The following is an 8345-nucleotide window of genomic DNA, read 5'->3' on the forward strand; positions in this document are numbered from 1 at the left end:
CTGATACATCGAGAGGAGAAGTATGGGTACAAGCATAGACTTGTGGTTCTTTTGACCCAACTACAAGAGGAGGGAGAGTCTGTTGACTGGGAGGCATTACCATGAGAGTGACATCCTGCATATATGTTTTTTTTTGTAGTTGTGGTCTTCTTGATACAGTTGTACTCATTCATTGTATACATGTTTCACGATTATGTCTATGGTCATGGTTTTGCAATTATGGTATGGCATAGAGGTTATGGTTATGGTATGGCACAGAGGTTAGGGTTATGGTTTAGCAATCAAGTTATGGTTATAATTTTGCAATGATGGTATGGAAATCATGTTATGGTTAGGGTTTGAAAATCAAGTTATGGTTATGGTTTTGCAATGATGGTATGGCAACCATGTTATGGTTAGGGTTTGGCAATCAGGTTATGGTTATGGTTATGGTTTTGCAATGATGGTATGGTTGTTATGGTTATGGTATGACAAGCAAGTTATGGTTATGGTTATGGTATGGCAAGTGGGTTATGTTTATGGTTTTGCATTTTTGAAGTCATGTTTTAATCATGGCTATAAAATCTTCATGCCATTGTGCCTATGGTTTGGGAGGCGATATTATGGTTATGCTTTTAGGAACTTGTCATGATTAAGCTTTTGATTTTGTGGTTTTGTTCTTCTTACAATTTTTCTAATTTCTATACACTCGATCTTTAGCTTCAAATTGTAGGTGGAGTGAGGTTGCTTGTGCAACATCAGTTTCCAGTCCTCTCTGTCCAAAAAAAATTTGTAGGTTTGCCGCTGGTACAAATCTTGAAATACACACTATTATAAGCCTTGGAATATGCCTCAGTATTAAAAAATTACATATTGACACGTATTGAGGCGCATATTATGGCGTTAGTTCCATTGCTTATTCCGACGGTAGGTATACCAGTGCATATACCAATGATACAATTTTGACGCTTATTCCAGGGCTTTTTACTTATAAAACAAGCTTTGAGTCGTCGGTATCCTCGTCACTTTTCGCGCGGCATGTTGTAGTGGGCGCGTTAGTGGTTCGTCCTCTATGATTGGTGTGGCATGCTTCAAAATATTTGAGTTCCTTCCCCCTCCACCACTAAAACAAGTGTCTCAACAAGAGCCCCTGCCGCTCTGCCTCTCACAATGCTCGCTACCCTGAGACAAATTCCATCGTGTGCTGCTAGAAGACGTTCGTTGACCACCTGTGGACTTCTGACGAGCCTTGGGTGAAGCAGGAGTTGAATGGAATGGTGTGGGGCCCTCCAATGCAAGAGTGGTGGGTCCCTGTGATGGAAGGGAGTGGGTGAGAGTGATAATCAAATCGCTAACTGTATATTTTTAATTACATTAAAAATGCACCATAACAGAACGTTGTCCTAAATGGACATGCTATTACATATATAAACAGCCCAAAGGCCAAACATCATAAGACGTTTTGAAACGTGTCTCTACGCTCTCGCTCTCTCTCTCTCTCTCTCTCTCTCTCTCTCTCTCTCTCTCTCTCTCTCTCTCTCTCTCTCTCTCTCTCTCTCCCCCTCTCTCCCCCCCTTGTGTATGAGTTCTTGAGTTTGCACATGGTATCAACTAGCAAACTCGACACTGCTGCCTAGATAACATTCATAAGTGTTGCCTCCACATTGATCCGCGCAACACAATGGCACAATGTGTAGCAGTATCAACAAACTACATTCACAGGGCTCTTCCAATTGAGCACCTCAATGGCACGAACTACCTCGTGTAGCATGTTATAATGAAGGTTTTTCTCCACCAACAAGAATGGTGGTCTATTGTCTTGGGTACCTATGTGCCACTCTCTCCCTGCTCAAAGCCCAATAGCAGCAGATAAAATAGCATACAATAAATGGTGCCAAAAAGATCTTGTTGTTCGAATAGATCTCCTCCTAGTTTTGGGGGATGGACAAGTGCAAATGGTGCGAGATTGCGCAACCTCTCATGAAGTATGGGATCGTCTCCATCAATAATACGAGCACACTGACCTTGTTTCTCAGGCGACACTAAATCGCTCCTTAATTAACTTGAAAATGAATGATAATCAATCTGTTGTTCAATTCATGGATAAACGGAACTCTGCACTTAACAGTGCTATCATAGCTAGAATTTGAATTCTTGATGACATGCAGGTGGTGAAACTTCTCGCCATCCTTCCACCATCTTGGCGTCCCTTTGTTACTACCCAATCCACCCAGCCCAACTTAACATTGAGATCTCTTACCACATGCATCACACAAGAAGAGCATATGCATGCCACACATCATCCTAACACTCTCTCTCTCTCTTGATGGTCAATTAATCTCGTGGACGTTTTCGTCCACCACATAAGCGAGGCAATCCTCAATTTATAAATCCCCGCTCCAACCCTTCTCAATCCTTTCTTGGACCACATTTCCCTTCCACTCACGCAACCCAAGGGCTGCCTTTCACTCTTTCTCTTGCTTTGGCAATAACCACCAGTCTCAACCCTCTTCTGTAACAGACAATCCCCTCCCTTTAACCCTAATGTTTAGTGCACCTATTGCTCCCATGTGGGTCATCTTGAATGTGATTGTTGCAATCTAAGAAGTAGATTAAATTTCTCTTTTGGCCTATCATCCACAAATGGACGACCAAAGTGAAATAACTAATCTAATGATTCTTGAATCTACTAAAAGCCTATGTCATGGAAGAAGATCAACGTTCTCAAAGATAGAAGTACCTACCTCTTATAGAGTATGCGTACAATGACATTGTACATACTTCTATGGGGAAAGCACCTTCCGAGGTTAAAGAGGAAAGATCCAAAAGTCCCTTACTACTTAAAATACATGGGAAGATCTTTGCCTGCTGATGAATATAGCGGAGACTCATAAGAATCTTTTTTGAAGATTAAAGAGGTTATATCCATCTCAAAGCAAAGGCAAAAAGGGCTGCTGCTAATAAGCATAGAAAAGCCTTAACCTTTAAGAAAAATGATTGGATCTTGCTAAAGTTTCTCAAGGCTCAGGGCAAGAATCCTTTGAGCCACCAGAAGTATTATGCTAAACTAGCAAAAAGATACTATGGTACTTTTTAAATTCTTAAGCCAATCAATGAGATGGCTTATCAATTAAAGTTGCCCAACCATTGGCTCATGCACCATGTATTCCATGAGAGCCTATGTAAGCCTTACAAAGGAGCGCCATCAGAAGAAAATATAGTTGTAGACCCTCAAAAAATCGAAGATCAAGAAGAAGTACTTCAATCTGACTCCATCCTATGACATGACGACAAGGTATTAAGAAATGGTAAGATTATATGATGGTATCTTATTAAGTTAAAGAAATATCCTTTTAAAAATGCTAAATGGATGCAAGGAACCTAGCTTAAGGATAATATGAACCTTGTCAATGCTTACAATGCTGCACTAGAGTAAGCATATGAAAATGCATTTTAAATGAAAAATGTTTTTGTCTTATAAGACTAGTTCTCTTTTTATTGTGCCTATCTCAGTAGTAAGCTTCTAGGCCTATCTCAGTAGGGGACCAAAAGGAGAGATGGTTGCATCTCAATAGGTCCAAAAGGAGACGGTCTACCAAAGAGCAATGTGCAATAAGTGCTTCTAGACTTATCTCAACAGGGTACCAAGAGGAGAGATGGTTACATCTCAATACGGGTCCAAAAGGAGGTAGTCTATCAAAGAGCAACGTGCATCTAATGGAGCTTAAAGACCTTAGGGTTAGCTTCATTAAAGACCTCCAATAGTTAGTGTTAAAAGACCTTTGACCTTAGGCAAGATAGGGCTGAGCTTGAGGTGGGAACCCAACCTAAGTTTGAGGTGCTTGTCGTGCTTGTTGACTAAGGTTCTTGAGGTGCTTGTCGAGCTTGATGACTAAGGTGCTTTAGGTGCTTGTCATGCTTGATGACTAAGATGCTTGAGGTGCTTGTCGTGCTTGATGACTAAGGTGCTTGAGGTGCTTGTCATGCTTGATAAGGAAAGTGCTTAAGAAGCTTCCCATGCATGGCGGGTAAGGTGCTTGAGTCAAAAAGAGATCCTACAAAGGAGGGGGAAATCCCCAAAGTTAGGGGAAGCTTTGACTTAACCTCCCACTCATCCAAAGGAAGCCCTTTTCTCTAAAATGGGACACATGTCAGACTCTCGCTATCCTTAGCCACATGCTGTGCTTGAATGCCATTGGTTGGGCTAAAGAGGGGTCCAATGAGCTTCTAGTTCCATTCAAAAAATATCTACATATTTTCAAGCTCTCTCTCTCTAAGGGGTAAGGAGGACACTTGTCCAAAGACTACCCATGTACTTGAAATGCATGGTGCATATGATTGGCTAGGGGGAGAGGGGTCCAATGAGCTTGACGCATGAGAAAAAAGTAGAACTCACCCCAAGCAAGCAAGGGGTGTTTTGGGGGGGTATACACCTCTCACACACTCATTTTGTGGATTCATTCTCACTTGGTGAAAGTAGAGGAACTCCACCTCCTTCTCCAAGCTTGTTGAGAAGTTGAGTGCCTACACCAACACTCTTGGCTATGGAATGCAAATCCAACCAAGAGCCATGCTTCAATGCTTAAGTTTGCCATCTTCTCCATCTTCATTATTATGCAGTTATGTATGCTAGCAAGAAGAGTGATGATAAGTGAGGAACTATTTCTTTCTCCTATGGAATGTTTCTTCTTCCTCTTCCCTACCCTCATTCCTTGCTAGCTCTCTCCACCTTCGAAGGTGTGTGAGGCCTTGGGACTAAGGCTTGGGATAGTTAATGCTTTCTACAAAGTTTGTGTTGTGCTTGTGATGCATGAAGCTTTCCATCTTTATTGCATCACCAATGTCACAAGGAACACAAAGATTGTATTGTACCAAGTCTCTCTTGATGGGGAAAACTATAATACAAATGCCTATTGGAGGGGGGACCGGCTCCGTATGAATCCGGTCCTCAATTGTTGTCATGTTCTCTAAACTCTCTCTTGCAAAAGTATTGTTCATGCCAAGTTAACTAAGTACCATGTTTATGTTGCTACCATCAATTAAGTTCACCCGCTATGCTCACAAAGTAATCTCACAAAAGTGCTTTATATAAATTCCTAATCCTGCTACTCTCAAAGTTCATAGGCCGTTTCCATTACATAGCATCTTCAAAAGGATAATTTTTGAACTTAATAAGATACCGTTGGATAATCTTACCATGGTGTAGTACCTTGTCTTCATGTTGACGAATAGCTTCGGGTTGTAGCACCTCTTCTTGGTCTTCAACTTCGGGAGGGTCTTCAATAATTGGTTCACTTGGTGGCTCTCCTTTGTAGGGCTTAAGTAGGCTCACATGAAAGGCATTGTGTATGAGCCAATGGTTGGGCAACTTGATTTGGTAAGCCATCTCATTGATGGGCTTCAAGATTTGGAAAGGACCATAGTATCTTTTTGCTAACTTAGCATAATACTTTTGATGGCTTGTAGGATTTTTGCCCTAGTCTGCCTCAATCGAGCCTTAGGAAACTTAAGTAAGACCCAATCATTTTCTTTGAGCATTAAGGACCTTCTATGCTTGTCAGCAACAGCTTTTTGACTCCCTTGAGCCTCCTTAAACTTTTGAAAGATTATTGTAGGTCACGGCTATAGTCATCGGCAACAAAGATCTTCCCATGTACTTTGAGTAGCAAGGGACTTTTAGTACTTCCCTCAATGATCTCAAAAGGTGCTTCTCCCCGTAGAAGTATGTATAGTATTATTGTAGGCATACTCTATAAGAGGTAAGTACTTTTCTCATTGTGAGCATTGATCTACTTCGGTAACATAAGTCTTGAGTAGATCGAGTATCGTAAGATTGGCTATCTCACTTTGGCCATCCGTTTGTGGGTGATAGGCCGAAGAGAAATTCAATCTTGTTCCTAGATTTTCAAAGAGACATTTCCAAAAATTACTTGTCATTCTAAGATCTCTATCTGGTACGATGGATGTTGGTAATCCATGGTGTTTGAAAATCTGTGATATGAAGAGAGTTGCCATTTGGTGTGCCTTAATAGTCTTTTTGACAAGAATAAAGTGTGCTTGCTTGCTAAACATGTCGACTATTGTCCATATTCCCGTATTACCATGCATAGACTTGGGCAATGCAAAGATGAAATCCATGGATATACTCTCCCATGGTGGATTTGGGATAGGCAATGGCTGGAGTAATCCAGGTTGCTTCCCTCTATCATACTTAGTCTTTTGGCATACTACACATTTTGAAACATACTCTTGTATGTCCATTTTCATGGTAGGCCAATTGAAATATGTTTCTACTCCTTGGAGAGTAGGTTGAATGCCTCTATGCCCCGCATAGGGAGGAGCATGGGATTCAAACATAACTTTCTCACGAAGGGAATGGGTAACACATAGCTTATTGTCATGGAGAAGATAACCATACTGCAAGGTGAATGGTTCCACTTTCATCCCCAAAGCAAGGGCTGACATAATGTCTCTAAAGTCACGGTCATTAGCATACTCACCTATCATAGAAGATAGATCATTGTGAGTAGCTATAGACACTGCATTAACTATTGGTCTTCATGAAAGTGCATCGACAACTTGATTGTGCTTATCAGCAATGTGAGCAATATGGAAATTAAATTGCAAAAGAAAATTTTCCCACCTCATTTGTTTGTCAAAACGCTTGGTCTGCATCATGAAATACTTGAGATGACATCTTCTGCCGAGGCATGGAGATCTCGGCTAAGGTCATGGTGGCTTTGGACTTGGGAACCACTTTTTCGGGCTTTGCGTACGTCCACAAGAGCGACCCCATGGACATCCACGATGTCTGGGATTGGCCTCACAAATTGAGGCAGCCGCTTCATCTTGTTATTGCAAAACATAGATCAGCATGTTTTACAAGTGGAACCCATTGTCTTCTACCTACACCCTCCAAGCTTGGGGATGGGCTGCCCTTCACTCGACAAAGCGTCCTCGTCTTGAAGGTAATCTTGGTGCTAGTTTCTCAGGTATCCCTTTTGAGCCCAATTTTCATCTCCTTAACTTCTTTCTCTCTCTCCCTCTTTCCTCTCTCTCTCTCTCTCTCTCTCTCTCTATCTATCTATCTATCTATCTATCTATCTCTTTCCTTATCTCTCTCTATTCCTCTCTTTCTCTCCCTCTCTATCTACTCTCCCTCTCTATCTACTCTCTCTCTTTCCCTATCTTTCTCTATCTCTTTCTCTCCCTCTTTCCTTCTATCTCTCTCTTTCTCTCTCTCACTCTATCTCTCCCTCTCTCACTCTATCTCTCTCTCTCTTTCTATCTATTTCTCTCTCTCTCTATCTCTTTCTCTCCCTCTTTCCCTTTCTCCCTCTATCTCTCCCTCTTTCCCTTTCTCTCCCTCTATCTACTTTCTCTCCCTCTTTCCCTTTATCTCTCTCTTTCTCTCCCTCTATCTACTTTCTCTCTCCCTTTTTTCCCTCTCTCTCTCTCTCTCTCTCTCTCTCTCTCCCCCCTCTCCCTCTCCCTCTCCCTCTTTTTCTCTCTCTCTTTCTTTCTCTCCCTCTCTTTCTCCCTCTTTTTCTCTCTCTCTTTCTTTCTCTCCCTCTCTTTCTCTCTATCTCTCTCCCTCTTTCCCACTCTCCCTCTCTTTCTCTATCTCTTTCTTTCTCTCCCTCTCTCTATTCCTCTCTTTCTCTCCCTCTCTATCTACTCTCTCTCTTTCCCTATCTTTCTCTTCCTCTTTCCCTCTATCTCTCTCTTTCTCTCCCTCTTTCTATCTATTTCTCTCTATCTCTTTCTCTCTCTCTTTCCCTCTCTTCCTCTATCTCTCCCTCTATCTACTTTCTCTCTCTCTCTTTTTCCCTCTATCTACACTCACCCTCTCTCTCTCTATCTTTCCCTCTATCTCTCTCTTTCTCTCCCTCTTTCCCTCTCTCCCTCTCTTTCTTCCTCTCTTTCTCTCCATCTTTCCCTCTATCTCTCTCATTCTCTCCCTCTTTCCTTCTCTCCCTTTCTCTCTCCCTCTCTCCCTCTTTCCTTCTCTATATCTCTCTCTCTCTCTTTCTTTCTCTCTCTATCCCTATCCCTATCTCTCTCTCCTATCTCTCCCTCTATCCCTATCCCTATATCTCTCCCTCTTTCCCTATTTCTATCTCTCTCTCTTTCTCTCTATTTCTATCTCCCTATCTCTCTCCCTCTTTCTCTCTCTCTCTATCCCTATCCCTATCTCTCTCTCTCTCTCCTATCTCTATCCCTATCCCTATCTCTCTCTCTCTCTTTCCCTCTTTCTCTCTCTTTTCCCCTCTCTCTCTCTATCTCCCTCTCTCTCTCCCTCTTTCCCTCTCTCTCTCTCTCTCTCTCTCTCTCTCTCTCTCTCTCTCTCTCTCTCTCTCTCTCTC

This window comes from Adiantum capillus-veneris, chromosome 18, assembly GCF_014529385.1.
Source record: "Adiantum capillus-veneris isolate H3 chromosome 18, ASM1452938v2, whole genome shotgun sequence".
Classification (NCBI taxonomy): domain Eukaryota; kingdom Viridiplantae; phylum Streptophyta; class Polypodiopsida; order Polypodiales; family Pteridaceae; genus Adiantum; species Adiantum capillus-veneris.